The following is a 16,519-nucleotide window of genomic DNA, read 5'->3' on the forward strand; positions in this document are numbered from 1 at the left end:
GAAAGAAGGGGGAAAGTGGTGGGGCCTTGTCAACTGAAGTGTTTATGACCACATAAAAAGATTCACCTTTATTAAGCTTGGGGTTGTGGCTCAGTGGCACAGCACTTGCCTAGCATGTGTGAGGTCCTGGGTTCAATTCTCAGTACCATATATAAATAAATTTGAAAAAAAAAAATAAAGGTTCATTGACAACTAAAAATTACTTTAAAAAAGAGATTCAGTTTCATTAGATATACATGCATAAATATATATGTATATTTGCTGGGAAAAGTATAAACGGCAGCCGCACCCCAGAAAAAAACCACAATGTGGCGCCTAACAACCTCTTCTTTCTACCTTCCCCTTTTCTGCAGTGGCGCGAAAAGTTTCCGCCCTTGTGAACTCTCCCTTGTGAACTCTCCCAAGGGTGCCAATTTCAAATCTCGCTGGCAGGAACCTTAGCCCCAATAAGAACTAATTCCTGGGCTCCGGAGCTGATATCTGGAAGAACTTGCCAATAAACTGATGGCCTGCCATTTATCTAAGCCCTACCATCTCCCCTTAGTTCTATATAAGCACACAGCCTTTTGCAATAAAATTGGAATTCTCCCGGCGAAGTGTCTTTGCGTGGAGAATTCTTTCAATATTCACATATACACATGTAGTTAAGCAACTAATTATATATATTAAATGTATGTTATACAGAAAGTATACATAGACTGGGACAAATGCTACAATTTACACTTTAGCAGATAATCTTCACTTTCTGCCAAGTAGTGTCAACTTAAATAGCAATTTTCAAACTTTTTGTTCTTAAAAATTATTGAAGACCCCAAAAAGTTTAAAAATTATTGAAGATCACAAAACATTTTTGTTTGTTTGGGTAATAGCTATTGATATTTATGATTACAGAAATGAAGATTCTGCAAAGTGATACATTTTAAATTAATAATAAATCTCAACATAAACACAATAATTAATGTACTTTATGAAAAGTAACATTGTCCAAAACAAAAACAAAAAAAGCTGCATTGTTTAAACTTCCACAAGTATCTTTAAAATTTGTTTTAATAGAGCACAGCTAGGTTTTTCTATCTACTTTTGCAACTTTTTTTAATTGATGTATAAGTCTCATGGGACCCAAAGATCCTCAGATCACATTTGAGAATTATTATCTATTGTCCTTCAGTAAGGAAGGAAACCAGAAAAGAATTTCATGTTGGTTCAGATCAGCTTCGGATACTCATCTGAACTTTTGGAATCATCTGTATAAAAGTAACAACTAATTGAATGCCACATGTGTCTGCTTCTTTCTGTTTTGGAGATACATCTGCCATAGTACCTTATATTCCTGCCAGATAGCCATATACTACCTGAGATTGTGATAACCTTCCTTTGCCCTTATCTACATAAGAATCTCTCTTAATAGCTCTATATCCATACCTCCTTCCTATATAGCTTTAAAATCAGAGGCTGCAAACAGTATAATGTAAACTAAAAGCGTTTTGTACATAATTAAATGCCTCTGTAATACACATTCTGAGTTGTTCTTCGATAATAACCCTGCTAAAGTGAAGATGTAACCAAAATGAAAAGCTGTAGAATGACAGCTTAAATACATACCAGTAGTGAAGGCAAATATGGTTTTTTATCATCAAAATCCAACACTCTGTTAAGGATGATGAAATAAGTCTATGAATACATGATAGAAAGACTTGGCTACCATGTCAAAAGTCAGGCAGGCTCATAGACTTGCTCTTTCCTTTAGGGTTTTATTATGACAACCACAATTACATGCTTTCTAGGTCTCAGTCAAGGCTATAAGCCTTCCTGTAAAGATGAGTTATGAAAAGAAAAAAAAATCCAAGGCTGCTCAAAGATTGCAACAGATTGTTCCAATTCCCTCCCACCCCAGCAGACCATGTTTGACAGTGAAGCAGGATATCGGTCTCTTTCCAAAACACACACACAAACACACACACACACACACACACACACACACACACACAAGCACTCATAAGCTTTGCACCTAAACAAACTTCTACCTTTTTGTCTTGGGCAGCAATATCAATTTCCTAAAACAAAAGTTGTCTCTAGTTGCTACTCTTCAAGCTTTGGACAGCACTGTCTGGCAACTATTTCAAAAGAAGTATTTATCATTGTCAAACTTGTTTACATGGAATCAAGCAACAATGTCACCACAGAATAAAAGCTATCATCCTTTTTTTTCCTCCCTCTTCCTTTTTAGGTTTCCATGCAAGGTCTATGATATTGAAAATGCATTTATGTTGGCTTTAAAAGGACAGCTTTTTTCCCCCTAAAAGTAGGTGGAATTTAATGGCATTCCCCAATTCACAGACTCTCATTTCTATAATTGGGAGACTGCACCTCTGTCAACAGCAGAGATGTCAGGGAGAACATAATGTGTGTGGGAGAGAAGCATCTACATTTTTCTTTTATCAGCTAGGTTGATACTTCATATTTTTATTTACCTTTATATGTTTCTTTCAGCATATCTACAGAAATACAAGCAACTTATGCATGCCTATTTTGCAAGCCACTGCTAAATGCTGGTTATTACTTTATTATGTCTTAAGAAAAATGTTTCTCAGCAGTTTTGGATAATACACAGAACCTGCTCTGCCCATGACCTAGTCTTTCTGTGATTTTTTATAATACCTGTGATAATAACTGAGAAATGATTCAAAACAGACTTATATGCCATAAAGTGCGACTGGTCTGAAGTCTGCAGAATGATCACTTTTAAACCCAAGGATACATGCCAGAATTTACTATCTAAAATTGGTGTCACTGACAGAGACAAATGTTTGTAGAAATGATACCTACAGTGGCATCAATTAAGAGGAGAGTTGGGTTTTCAATCTTGCTGTTTTATCATCACTAAGTTATTTTAAGTAAATTAGAAGTTAAGAATAATCATTAATTGTTTCATCAAATATTTTAATATTACTGAGCTAAGTAATGGTGACACCATGTAAATTATTTAGCCTCTTTGAACCTCAATATAAAAATAATAATTGCTATGCTACTAACCAGATCTTTGACTTCAAACAATATTAGACAGCAATTGCAGTGGTTTGTGCTATAAAATAATTTTGCATTTATTATCTTTGCCTTTTCACATATTGTATCTACTTTTATCATGTAAAATACAGTGCATTTAAATTTAAATTTTAAAAACAAAACATTTTTCTTTGTATAAGTATGCCCCAAGTATGGGACATGCTACATTTTTATTTGCCAAAGTTTATAACCCTATACTTGGAGAAACTGAGGTAGAGAAAGATAATTTATCCAGTCACCTATGTTTCAGACCCTGTTCATTTGACTCTAAATCCTATGAATTTTAATTATATTGCTACTGTCTTCAAGATTTCTAAACCTCAATTTTCTAATCTTTAAAAAAGAATGAACAATGCCTAGCATGCATGCATGAGGACCTGAGTTTTATCCTCAGCACCATGAAAATAAATAAATATAGTAGGAATGGGTCTAAACTAGGTAACTCTTAAAGGGCTGTGTTCATTGTGATCTCATAAGGGTGATGTTAAACAATGCTACAAATATTAGATAAACAGATTAATCTAAGTCCTTCCTTGTAATAAATGAGTCTGTCTTTCTTAGTTTATTAAGCTGCAAAAGAATGCCAAATATTAGGTAGCTTACCAGAATCCAGGGGTGTGGAGGCTACAGAACCAGGAACACCCTCCAGATTCATGATTATGACTGCCCACTGAGCAGACACTCTGCAGCCCTTATGGCCATGCTAGGAATAGGACCCCTGCAGCCACTGACCATTGCCTCTGAACATTCCCTGTTTTCTCACCACCCTCTGTTCTCCACACAAGGATGGATTCTGTGCACAAACTCACTCTTGATATCACTCTTCTCTGAATTGAATTCTCCAATTATGCCTAGTTGGTGTAATGTAGATTAACTTCAAGGAAACCTGGAAAAGCAAGTCTCTGACTTGTGCCTGACTGGCAAACTCATAGTGTGGAAAATTTCCCCCACACAGAGTAGGTGCTCAGTGAGAACTGAAGAGCAGAGAAAGTCTCTTTGAACCTCAATGTAAAAATAATAAAATGCTACATGATGACTTTAGAAATGTACTAAAATGTTATTGACTCTGCTAGAATAATAACTGTGCTCATCATTCATAAATACATACCATACTCACTCAAACCACACATATGTGCATACCAGCTGTCTTAACCCAGATGACCTTAACCATCTTCTTAAACCTAGCTAAGATTGTACATATTTTATTATATTGTGAATGTTCATATAGCACCTGACATAAAACACCAATTAACAAATTCAAATTACTACTCCATCTACTTAAAGAGCACTGAAAGTCTCAGTAAGTTTCTCACATGGTTTCCCAGATCCCTAGTTCTTAGTTGACTGAGGAGTGAGAAAATACCTCTCCCAGAGCAATTCCAATGACTTCAAATTCCTATATTCCATGTAAGTTATTTGCTTCTCAGTCAACATCTAGAAGTACTATTTAAGTCAGTGACAGTTGCTAATCTTTATTATGAATATTAGAACTGAAGTATATGTTTTAAATCCAAGGCTATTTCTAAAGATTTATGTGTTCATATGGTTCTTATTGGGTAACACAACCATTGGCTTTCTAGGAACCAGAGAAATCCTAAATGAACAACGAGTGGAGGCCTCACATACAAACCAGCCACCTACCTCAGTCCTTAAGCTTGGCAAATTACTTTGCAAAGACCCAAAACTATATTCCTCAGAAACACCCTTCTCATTTTTGCTGGTTCAATGACATCCTTATTGCTCTAAGCAGATCCAAGGATTTCATTAAGGCAAGTAAATTTGAGAAAGTAACACTCATTTGCTGAGTTTTATCTAACTCAATTATTTTGTTATTATGACTTATTTTTTTCTAATTAGTTATATACAACAGTACCATGCATTTTGACACATCATACATAAATGAAGTATAGCTTCTCATTCTTCTGTACATGATGTAGAATCACACAAGTCATGTAATTATATATGCACATAAGGTAGTAAGTGTCCAATTCATTTTACTAACCTTCCTACTTACATACTCTCTCCCTTCTGCTCCCTTCAGTCCCCTCTGTCTAATCCACAGCACCTCTATTCTTCCTTATGTCCCCTGCCCCCACCTTTATTGTGAATTAGCATCCACAGATCAGAGAAAACATTTAGCTTTTGGTTCTTTGGGTTTGGCTTATTTCCCTAAGCATAATATTCTTTAGCTCCATCAATTAATTTTTGATTCTTGGAAATTACATCTGAAGAATTATGAAGAGAGGGGGAAAAATCCACAGCTAGTTGGGTATAAAAAAAGTTTACAACCTTTGTCAAAAGTTCTTTATTTCTAGGATAAAATGATGTATAGTCCAAAACTCTAAAAAGAAACTTGAATTCAATAATTTTCAAGTAAAAATTCAACTTTCCCTAGAGCTTTGCTCTACCTATTTCAATTTGGGCAGAAAAGAAAAGATAGAGGGTTAGATTTGAGGGCAAAAAGATTTCCTATATAAATAAAGAAGAAAATAAAACCATGTAGTTTCGCTGGTTAGTAAACTTTTCCTTTTTTTTTTTTTTTTGGTAGCTCTGATGCAATAGGGAACCTCTATCTCTTCTCAAACTCTTATGATAATTCAATCTCTTTTAAGTTCTCAAGTTATGCACACAACTTAGTTGATACTGCAGCACCAAGGCCTTCACCAAGCAAATTTTGACATTCTTCCTAATTGTTATTTTTTCTTTTGCAGATAGAAAATGAAATCTGTAAATTCTATTTATACTGAATTTCTCATTCATTTGTATCAAGTGATCCCCTAGGATAAGCAAACTCAAGAAAATTCACATTTCTTTTTTATTCCTCCATATAGTCTTGATTAAAATTCTTCAAGTAAGTCTTGAAGGCAAAAGAAGTTATTAGAAAGTAATCACTACTCTTCGACATGTGAAAGAAACGATATGAGTATTTCTGCTAGCTAGCTGGCAAAGAGTCCTGATAGGAACCTATGGTGAGAAGATTGTGGTTTAAGCACTGATGGTATGTGTTATTAACTATTAACATTCAGTCCCTTCCTTCTCAGTGACATCTTGAGCACTGCCTGTTCCTAGTCCATGCATCTGTAAAAGTTTATAATAATGTGATGATGTCTAGAGATGGCTTCACATACCTCACCTGGACAACTTGAAAATATATCACAATTAAAACTATATATGTGAATATGCTTTTCTGCCAACACATGGTACTTAGTCTTCATCTGTGATGTTGTTATGGTTTAGATGTGCAGTGTCCCCAAAATCTCATGTGTGAGACAATGCTAGAAGGTTCAGAGGAGACATGACTGGGTTGTGAGAGTCTTAACCCAATCTGTGATTTAATCCCCTGGTAGGGATTAACTGAGTGGTTGAAGTGGTAGGGTGGGGCTGGAGGAGGTGGGAATTAGTCCTCAGTTTGGTATATATATGTGTATCTGGAGAGTGGAGTCTCTCTCTGCTTCTTGATCACCATGATGTTAGCTACTTCCCTCTGCCATACTCTCCCATCATGATGTACAGCCTCACCTTGAGCCATGAGGAGCCAGACTTCTATGGACTAAGACCTCTGGAACCATGAGCCCTCAAATAAACTTTACCTCCTCTACAGTTGTTCTGGTGAGATCTGTGACTAACAGCAGCAAAAAAGCTGACTAAAACAGATGTCATGAAATCTAAAGGAGAAACTATTATAGTCACTAGCTCTCTATACAAAACCAAGTAAAACTTTAGAAAGTTGATTTTCCATGTAACAACAGTAACTCTACCTACTGCCATGCATTTGTAGTTAATGCACCACCCCACCCCGCCCCCAGCCGGGTTTGCTATATTTTCAACAAAATATCACAAATTTCTCAGAAGGCAATTAAAAACACAATTTAATCACTGATACCTGACAGTATTTATATCATTATCACATGTGCCAGATATATTTATGAAGATGACAATTATTTACCACAGGAAACATATTTTTGTTCAAGGAGTAATCAAAAACAGGAATAAGGTCACTGCATATTATGATATGAAGTGACAGCTAACACATCTAAGCGTAGAATGCTTAGGCACTAGGGAGAGAATTTAATGTTGGTACAGCATCCCATTTCTGAAGTTTGATAATTTGTTTGAACTTTTAAAGGCTTTGCCATTAATGAATTTTCTACATAAGTCATCAAAAGAGTTGGGATATTTTGATTCTAGTTGTTAAATACAGAACACAAAATATGTTGATACTCAGTTGCTTTCTTTTCCTTAAATATTTCAGAGAAAATATTGCTACCAGATAGTTTGAGAGTAATAATGATATGCACTGTGACTGAAGGTCTGCAGGGACATACAGAGGTATGTAGCTTGTCTCCTGTGCCCAATACACTTATGAAGGATGGGCAAGGGCTGATTGATTTTTAACTGCCAAGTAATGATTTCCTGGGCTTCTCAGTCATTTGTCTAAGTATCCTGGCTTGGTGTTTATCATCTCACTGGAAACAGAAGACCTGATTGAATGTGTATTTCTGAAAGCTCCAGAGATTATTAAAGTCCAATTGTCAGCCCATAAATCATCCTAAGTTTTTATATTACGTGACTGAGGCATCCATGCTACTAATTGCAGATTTCCTTCTAAGGCTTTTACAATAACCAAAGTGCAATTCTCAATCCCTCTGTGACCTACTCTGCCATTTATAGACTGAGTAATGTCACCATCCAAGCTGCAAAAAATGTTAAATTTTGTTGGAAGGCCAGTCAAATTATGACTGGCTGAAGCATCTACCCTCTGATTTTCCAATAATCCACATTATTTAGCTATATAATTATAAACTGACATCTTCCACACTATCTTTTCTTTATATCAATTATTTCTATGGTTTGTGCTTTTTCACTTTTCCCTAAAGTAGCTACAATGCAGCATCCTGTTATTCAAGATAACTGAAATATTTACTAAGGCGCTACTATGTTCCAGGCACTATCTCAGGGTATCAGTACTTGCAAAACAAAATTTTAAAAAAGCTCATAATCTAGCTAAAGCACAGATGGACACACTGGCAATAGATTATTCTGCAAAGTGTTGAATGCTATAATACATGTACAGGGAATACAGACACATGAAGCCTCCTTAGAATTTTCTTTGGGCTATAAAACATATAAGAGCACTTAAAGGAAAGAGATGCCAAATGCAGAGGACAGAAAAATCTTTCTGGGGGAATGGTAGCCAAAACAGCTATATAAGTATGGAAAAGCCAGGCCAGAAACTTGAAAGGGATCTGGGACTACTTGCAATCAGTGATAGGCCCTCCTTGGTCTTGTTCTTTTATAATCACCTCAATGTTATATATTCCTACCCGAAATCAGAGACAGGCATGTCAGTTCTCAGGTTGTCTCCTTTGATTGATTTTCCTGTCTCCATACTATTTTCTTCTTCCTTCTTTCCTCTAATTCAGCCATTTGCCACATGAATAGAGTGATATAGCTGAGGTGCAAATCTGATCCTTATTACTCAGGGTCTCTGTGGCTCCCAATTGCGGTAGCCCAAGTGTTCTATGATCTGGACCTTGCTCCTAACAGTTCCATACTAAGGGGATCGCTATTGAGCAGCTCCTAAAGTCAGCAGGCTCTCATCTCTCTCTCTGTCTTAAATGAAGCTTCTTCCTCTTCCTCTTCCTCTTCCTCTTTTTTTTTTTTTAATTTGATATGCTCTCTTCTTATCCCTGAATGTCCCTGAAAATAGATACTCTTCTTCAAAGACTCAGATAATAAAGGCCTACTGGGGAGCACTTTCCAGAACACTGCATCCCTAACACCCCAAATGAGCTTCTGCTTCTACTCTGCTCCAAGAACACTTTGCATGTACCTCAGCATTTATCACTTGCTGATTAAGCATTTATCACTTGCTGATTATAACTTTTGACCTCTCATATATCTCATTTCTGAAAACTACATCTAGTTCATCTTTATTCCTTCAGGACCTAGAAATAGTTTCCAATGCACACCCAAGAAATGGATCCATTTAGGAATGAAATGAATAAGTAAATAAATGAATGATATCGTCTAAGTCAAAGAAAAAATTACAAGGATGTGTGATTGGTTCAATAGCATTTTATGCAGAAGGGCTAAGTAGAATTAGGCCACAGGTTATTGGTGATCTTTATACTAATAATTTTTCTAAAGACTTTGGTAGCTTGAGAAGTAAATTATATGAAGAAATGATAATATTTATAACTTGAACATATATTCAAGAATGAGGAGAAAGTAATAAGAAGAAAAAGATTGAAAATAAAACAGATTTGAGATAATTGATGGGAAAAGATCCCCAAGGAGTTCAAGAATAGGCAAAAACTACATTTGAGAGATTGACCTTGGAGAGCAGGGGTATTTCTTCTTTTTAGACAGGTGCTAACAAATTATACAACAGAGCAACAGAGTGAAAAAGGCAGAAGAAAAAGGATTTTTAGCAGGAGAACATTCATGCTGATGTCTTGTTGTTTCATTGACTGGCATGTAATAGTTCAATATCTCTTTGCTGAATAAATGTTAACTATCTTTCAAGACTCATTGAAATGAGGAACTCATTCTTGGAGGATAAAAACCCAAGAGATTAAAAAAATTAAAAAAATAAATAAATAACTTTATAATTTAGAGTAGTACAGCTATGAGGTTTCTTAGAGGGAATCAAGCTTAGCCTTCCATGATAACTATAAGGTCCTTCCCAAAAGTTTAAGTAAGAATAATAACAGGCATAGACTATTAATTGTCCTGCAATCTTTGGGGAAGCATATCTGAAAATATCTTAGAAACTCTGGCTGTATTCCTGAATCTCTAATAGACAAACTAAATAAAAACAGAATGTTATTATGCAAATTCAAATTCAAAGCAATTCTCTGAGCTCCTCTCTAACTGGATGATCAACCTTATGATCTTCCTATGTCGAAATGCCAGAGCTGTCCCCAGACATCCACCACATAGATCAAATGAGAGAAAAGACTAAGGTGGAGTTTAAAAAATAATTAAAAGCAGCATAGCACAAGGAACCAGTTGAAGGTTGATCTTAATTTTTTTTACTTTATAATTTTTTTATTTTTTTAATTACTTATACAAGACAGTAGAATGCATTCATATACTTTGATATATCATGCATAAATGGGGTATAATTTCTCATTTTTCTGATTGTACATGTTGTAGAATCACATTGGTCATGCAGTCATATCTGTACATAAGGTAATAATATCAGTTTCATTCTACTATTCTTCTGATCCCCATATCCCCTCCTTTCCCTTCACACCCCTCTACCTAATCTAAAGTGACTCTATTCTTCTCTAGCAGCCCCACCCCTTATTGTGAATTAGCATCTGAATATCAGAGAAAACATTAGGCCTTTGGTTTGGGGGGATTGGCTTATTTTGCTTAGCATATTTTCCAAATTTTTAATGACATTAATTGACAATGTTTTAAAATTGTCTAGTTTGGGTCTTGATAGAACAGATCCCAATGACATGACATATTTAAGAGTACTGAAGTGATTACAGGAATCTCTGATAAGAGCCATAAAAGCATATAAAAGGGTAGCTGGGTATGAACCAGTTAAGCACAATTTATTCTTTTTAAACAAGGAATTAAAGATCAAGGTTCTTTCATCAGAATGCCAGTGGGCAAGTTAGACAATATTTGGGCAGAGAATAGATGAGTGTAGAACACTGTCAAAAGCAAATACTTGTTTGGGGCCACTGCTATCCTTTGCAGCTGGTTGTTGATACATTCTATAGTTTCTCTTGCTATGTCAACTCAAAAGGTCTTCTCACTATCATCAGAAATAAGTAGGCACCTGAAGTTAGTTTAGGAAAGCCTATGAATAATTTCTGAGCATCCTTTTCCTTGTCCTAACTCATGCATTATGTCACGAATTCACTCAGAAAATACTTATGGGGTGCTGCTTCTACATCTCATACTATTCAATATAATAGTAAACAAGAAGTAAGATATCTGTTTTTAGAGAAATTAATTTTCTGCTCTGAAGAAAAGAGATCCTAAGTAATTACATACCTACAAAAAGAAGAATATATGTGTAAATTGAAAAACATTAAAAAAGATAATATGGAAATGGAAAAGAATGGCTTAGATTGGGAGGTTAGGAAAGATCACTATTATAAGATTAATTCTACTGAGAACTAACAGATATCACAGAGCCAGCCACATGCCAACATTGATATGGAAAACAGAGGTAATGGCAGGAATGAAGGTCCCAAACCAGGAATGGACCTGAAATGTGGCTGAGACATAGCAAAGAGCTATGAGAGAGGTAACGAGAGAAGGAGAGAATGAGGGACAAAGGAGTACTAGATAAGGACAAAGGAAAGACAGAAAATTATTTTTTAAAAGGCTGCGCAGGGTGTGATATGTGGGCGGAATATTATCCCACCAGAAATGGGAAGCTGCTAAAGATTTCAGCACAGGTGTGATAAAATCTGATTTGTATGTCAAATTTCCACTTTCACTGGGGGGAAAAAGGATTCAGAGATGAAATAGGGAGGCTCTTCTTTGGCAATATGGCAATTGTCCAAAAGATGGTTCCACTGACTAAAATGGCAAGGGTAAAAGTAGGGAGAAGCAGATGAACTCAAAATGTTTTTGGAGATGGGACTTTGTAATTGATTGGATATAGATAAAAAAGAAAATGAGAAATTTAAAAAATCAATTCTAGGTTTTTAGTTTGTCAAGGGTATAGCTGTTGGTAGGGTGAAGACTGATCCAGGTCTACCAGGGTAGAGTTGAACCCAAAAAGGAGACAGGGTCTATCACTCTGGAGACAGAAAGATCTATCCGAGATGAAGAATATGCAAATTAAGATGATAAACCAAAGTCCTTTATGGAGCTTTCTCCAGGGCTTCTCATCCTATGCCAAGACCTAGCAACCCCGGTTGGAAAGGTAGTCAACTGTAACTTCTCCGTTTCTTTCACTTACCAAATCCAGTCTGGCACCCAGCCAGCAGAATTTTACTTGAAGAATGTCTCTTGAATATATATCTCCTTTTATCACCATTGGCATTGTTCAGGTCTTTTCAGTCTTGAATGGGCTATTGCTTAACTCCCTCAATGTTTTTCTCAGCTTCTTTTCCCTTCTTTTATCATCCCTTCCAAACTACAAGTTACTTGGATAGTCATCTTTATAATCAAAAACTGCATATATGTGTACATTTATGTGGGACAGAAATCAGATAAAAATTTTGATGATTCTTAACTTATTGTGAGTTCAGACTTAAATTTTGATGTAATATAGTAGACTTTTCCTAAAGTACATAAATAGAGCTATACCAATCTTTGATAAATTTGAACTGTTCTGTGATAGAATGAGAAAAATTGGACAATATTACTTTGATAGCAACATCTATATGTGTATTTTTTTATGATTTTTTGGCATACATTTGCCTGCTCTCCCTTCTTGGTAAGGCCTGATCATTACCTTTATATTATGTCCATTAGATCAGTTCAAAGAATTCTGGTGACTGATCAGAAGATGCTCCCTATTAACAGAATCATTTCCAAGGGAGTTTCAAGAATCTGGAATACTGGGAGGGATGGGGGATCTGAGACCATACCAACAGCTCCTACTCCAGCCCCCCAGGTAGAGCAAAAGAGAATGACCCAAATCAGTAGAGAATTAATCTGGAGAATTGCACAGTACTGGAGAGGGTTCCTAATGAGAAAATGAAAGACAACATGGGACTCTAGATTGTTGTGTGTGTTTGCTTCAGAGATCTAATACCATCTGATGACCTGTTTTAAAAAATTCTTATTTGCCAAAGTCTGGTTATTAGGCTTATCCACTCAAAGGATAATTTGGGGTTCTGTTGGGTATTTGAGAAGAGTGTACAATAACTATAAAATAATTAATATATTCTTTGTCACAGGTAGCAAAGTCGCATCCATTTTTTTTATTCAATTACATTCTTGCATTTTCTTGTGAATTATTTTATATGTGCAAGTTCTGACTCTCCAAATTGTTTTAAAATATGTTTGTAGGATTGGAACTTTGTCTAACATCCATATATTTTCCATAAACATCAGGGACACAGTTTGGGCTATTTTTGAATATTTGGTAAGTTTAAACCAATTTTTTTCCAGCTTTAATAACCTAAACTCATATTAGCTAAAGTCTTCTCTGAAATTAGCAGAGTGAAGCATCAGGAAGTGGAAGGAGGATTACTAGGTTGCAGAGGATTTCTGGTAGTGAGAAGTGTGTGTGTGTGTGGGGGGGACATATCAGAAATAAATTTGTCATATTGAACAAAGTAGAAAGAGTTGAGCCTTGGGAAGAGATATACTGCCTGGTCTTTCTGAGATGACAAGGCATCAAGTAAGGTTTATAAATAATAAATCCATATGAAATTATAGAAACAGCCTTCTGAATTTAAAGCAAAATAGACTTTGAGTCATCATGAGTTTCTTCCCAAGCTAACCTCATAAAATTACCATTAATTTAAAATTCCAGTCAGCCCTCTAATGGGTGCACATTGGAAATGTATCAGGTAATTACTCATTTTTAGCACTACATACAATTGAGACCGCATTCAGTCACTGCAGTGTAAGTTCCTTCCCTTGAATCTAACTTGAACCACAAAGTCTAATTATCAACCAGAGGCCTAACAGGGCAGAGAACCTATCATCTAAAGGTGGTTTGGACCAAATGCTGGTTCCTTCATCAAATATTGACTAAACAGCAATCTAACTTGGGTATAAAGTCATTTTTCTAAAATTCTTCTTGGAATCCAGTAAAGCCACTAAAATCTTAGTGGAAGATGAGAACATGAACCTCAAATACATGTTTCCTAGACACAGCCTGATATGATAGTGCAGAAAGTATTTCCTACTTTAATATTGTGATGCCAGCAACCGCTGCAGAGGTATATCTGCATTCAGAATGTGCAGTCACAGGAGCAACATGATCTAAAGGCTTGTCATGTGTTAAATGGCTCACAGTGTTTTGCAGACAACAGGAAGTTTCACTTGCACAAAGTACTAGAATTAATGCGTCGAGGTAGGTGACAAGTTCTTAAGCTGATACATACATCAAGGAACCGAGCTCCTCATAACCAACCTGTCATACTTGATTATGTTCTGAGAAAGTGCCCCACACACAAATGTGACTTTGTTTATTAAATCTAACATATTAAATGCAGTCTACTGCTAAAAATTACTCCCATTTTTATATAGGAGAATGTATTTCCATAAACTATATAATGGAGAATAATTTAAACAACATTAAGTATAAAGAGTTTGGAAGAAATACTGTTATAGTTTGCATTAAAATGTCATGAGATCAGAGAGGCTTAGAACAAATGATTTGATGGAGTCTTATTTTCTTGTAAGTCCAATCTATTTGAAGCAGGATAAATACTGCCTTAAAATATTCTTCCTCATAAATAGACTGACTCGATCTTAAAAGGGTTCTTAATGCAGACATTCTGAAATTGTTCATATGGGCTAATGATGAAGAGTAAGGGAGGGGGTATCAGGTGTTTCTGAGGCAGAAGAATTCGCCAAGTGCTTTGACTCTCTGGAGTTATTAAAACTAGTGTAAGTGTGTGCTCATGCCAACCTTTAGTGAATGGTACATATTTGTACAAGGGTAATGATGAAGACCCTGTGATAGTATGAACTTATGTTAGCAGTAGGTCCTATATCCAGGACCTACTTTCAAAGGAATGGAAACTGACCTATGAAAGCTAAGTAACCTACTAATAGAGAGATGTAAGGACTAACTATTATAGCAGCATCATGGTGTGAAAGATGAGGAGCAAGAAGACCTGGTATGGTCTAACCTTAAAATACACAAGTCTAAAGAGGTGGAGTTATGCAGTGGAATGGTAGAGAGGACAATGGAACTATGATTTTGAGTTAGCTACTCCCCAAGTCACTTCAGCATAGTGACTTTATGTATGATAAATGTAGGGAGTTTATACTGTGTATTGTTAAAAGAGCAGAAATTTTAGCATCAGCAGGACAGTAAGCTCTGCCACATATTACCTCTGTGATGTCAGGCAAGTAAAGGGCATGTGACCTGCACTTGGGGCTGCAATAAAGAAGCTACCTTAGCACTTAATGTAACTGGCACATAGAGAGTGCACATATTAACTTGAATTTGTACCGCCTCAGTGCTTTGTACATTACTTCGCATCACAGAGAATGAGGACAAGGTTGAAACCTTATCCTTGGATAGGACCTGGCTCTGAGAATTTAATAGGTCTCTGTTGTGTTTTAGGGGCATTTTGAGTGACCCAGGGAACTGCTTGCTATAAAGTCTTTCTAGGTACCAGGTTCTCCATCTTGGCTGCACACTGAAGACACTTGGGAAAGTTTATAAAAACTGATTGTCTCATGGGGTGTATCAGAATTTTGAAAGCTCCACATCTGTGCAATCCCAATGTGGTGACGTGTTGGTGATGAGTGCAAGGACATTTGGATGTTTCAGGATTTCTCTAAAAGAGAGAGAGCTGTATAAATAGTGAAGGTTTAAGCCATTCCTGACAAGAATATATAATCTTTGAATTTGATTTTAAATTCAGTAAGCTAAGAGGGACTAGCAAATTATTAATTGGAAAGTTTATATGTCTTCTGTATTCATTGGGGTGGTGATTTATGAAGAATATAATATCAGTTATGGAAAGTTTAAAAACTGTGTTTTCTGTGGCAAGTTGTGTAGAGAGTGAGAGAGAGAGAGAGATAAGGACAGTGATGGGAATAGCTGGTTAATGGATATGACTGGGATGTGGCCACAGATGTAGCCGTATATTCAGATGAGGACAGACAGACAGGGGAACATGCTGATCTTAAAGAATGGTCTTACAAATGTGTACTTTCTGGCTGTACCAAAGCATTCAAGATCTATTTTTGAGGCATTAACTCCAATCCTGAATAATCCTGTGAACTTAGAAGGAAAATTGACAGTGAAGCACTTGATACAGAGAAAAAAAGTACTTAGGTACAACAAAACCATATCAGTATCAGCAAGAATGACAAAGGAGGTGGATAATTAATAATGGAGAAGAATAAAAAGATGGAGTGGAAGGCAGAGTACAAAAGACGTGAAATTCATATTATAGAAGGAAGCAAGAGGAAAAAAAAAAAAAACCTAAAAGGAAAGCCCGTAAGTGGGGCTGCTCCTGCTTTGAGTGGAGATTCTGATTGGGAGGGACATCTCCCTCTCCCCTTACTGAGAAGCAAGAATCACTAACACATGTGTCTCCTCCTTTATTAGCAGGTGGCAGGGGAATTAGCTGCCTGTCCCACATGTTTTTGTCTTTTGAGTCTCTAAATAGAAGCACCAATATTGGAGAGACAATAAGTAAGAGCCAATGGTGAAAGTTCCCCTAAGAGCAAGGAGGAGGGCTGACTTTGGGCCTGGTTTTCAAAGAAGAAAGAAATCTAATCACTTCTTAATCTTTGATTTTGGCAGCCAGGATTTGTTCTCCCAGTAGATTCT

The sequence above is a fragment of the Callospermophilus lateralis genome, chromosome 14 (genome assembly GCF_048772815.1).
Source record: "Callospermophilus lateralis isolate mCalLat2 chromosome 14, mCalLat2.hap1, whole genome shotgun sequence".
In the NCBI taxonomy this organism is placed as follows: Eukaryota; Metazoa; Chordata; class Mammalia; order Rodentia; family Sciuridae; genus Callospermophilus; species Callospermophilus lateralis.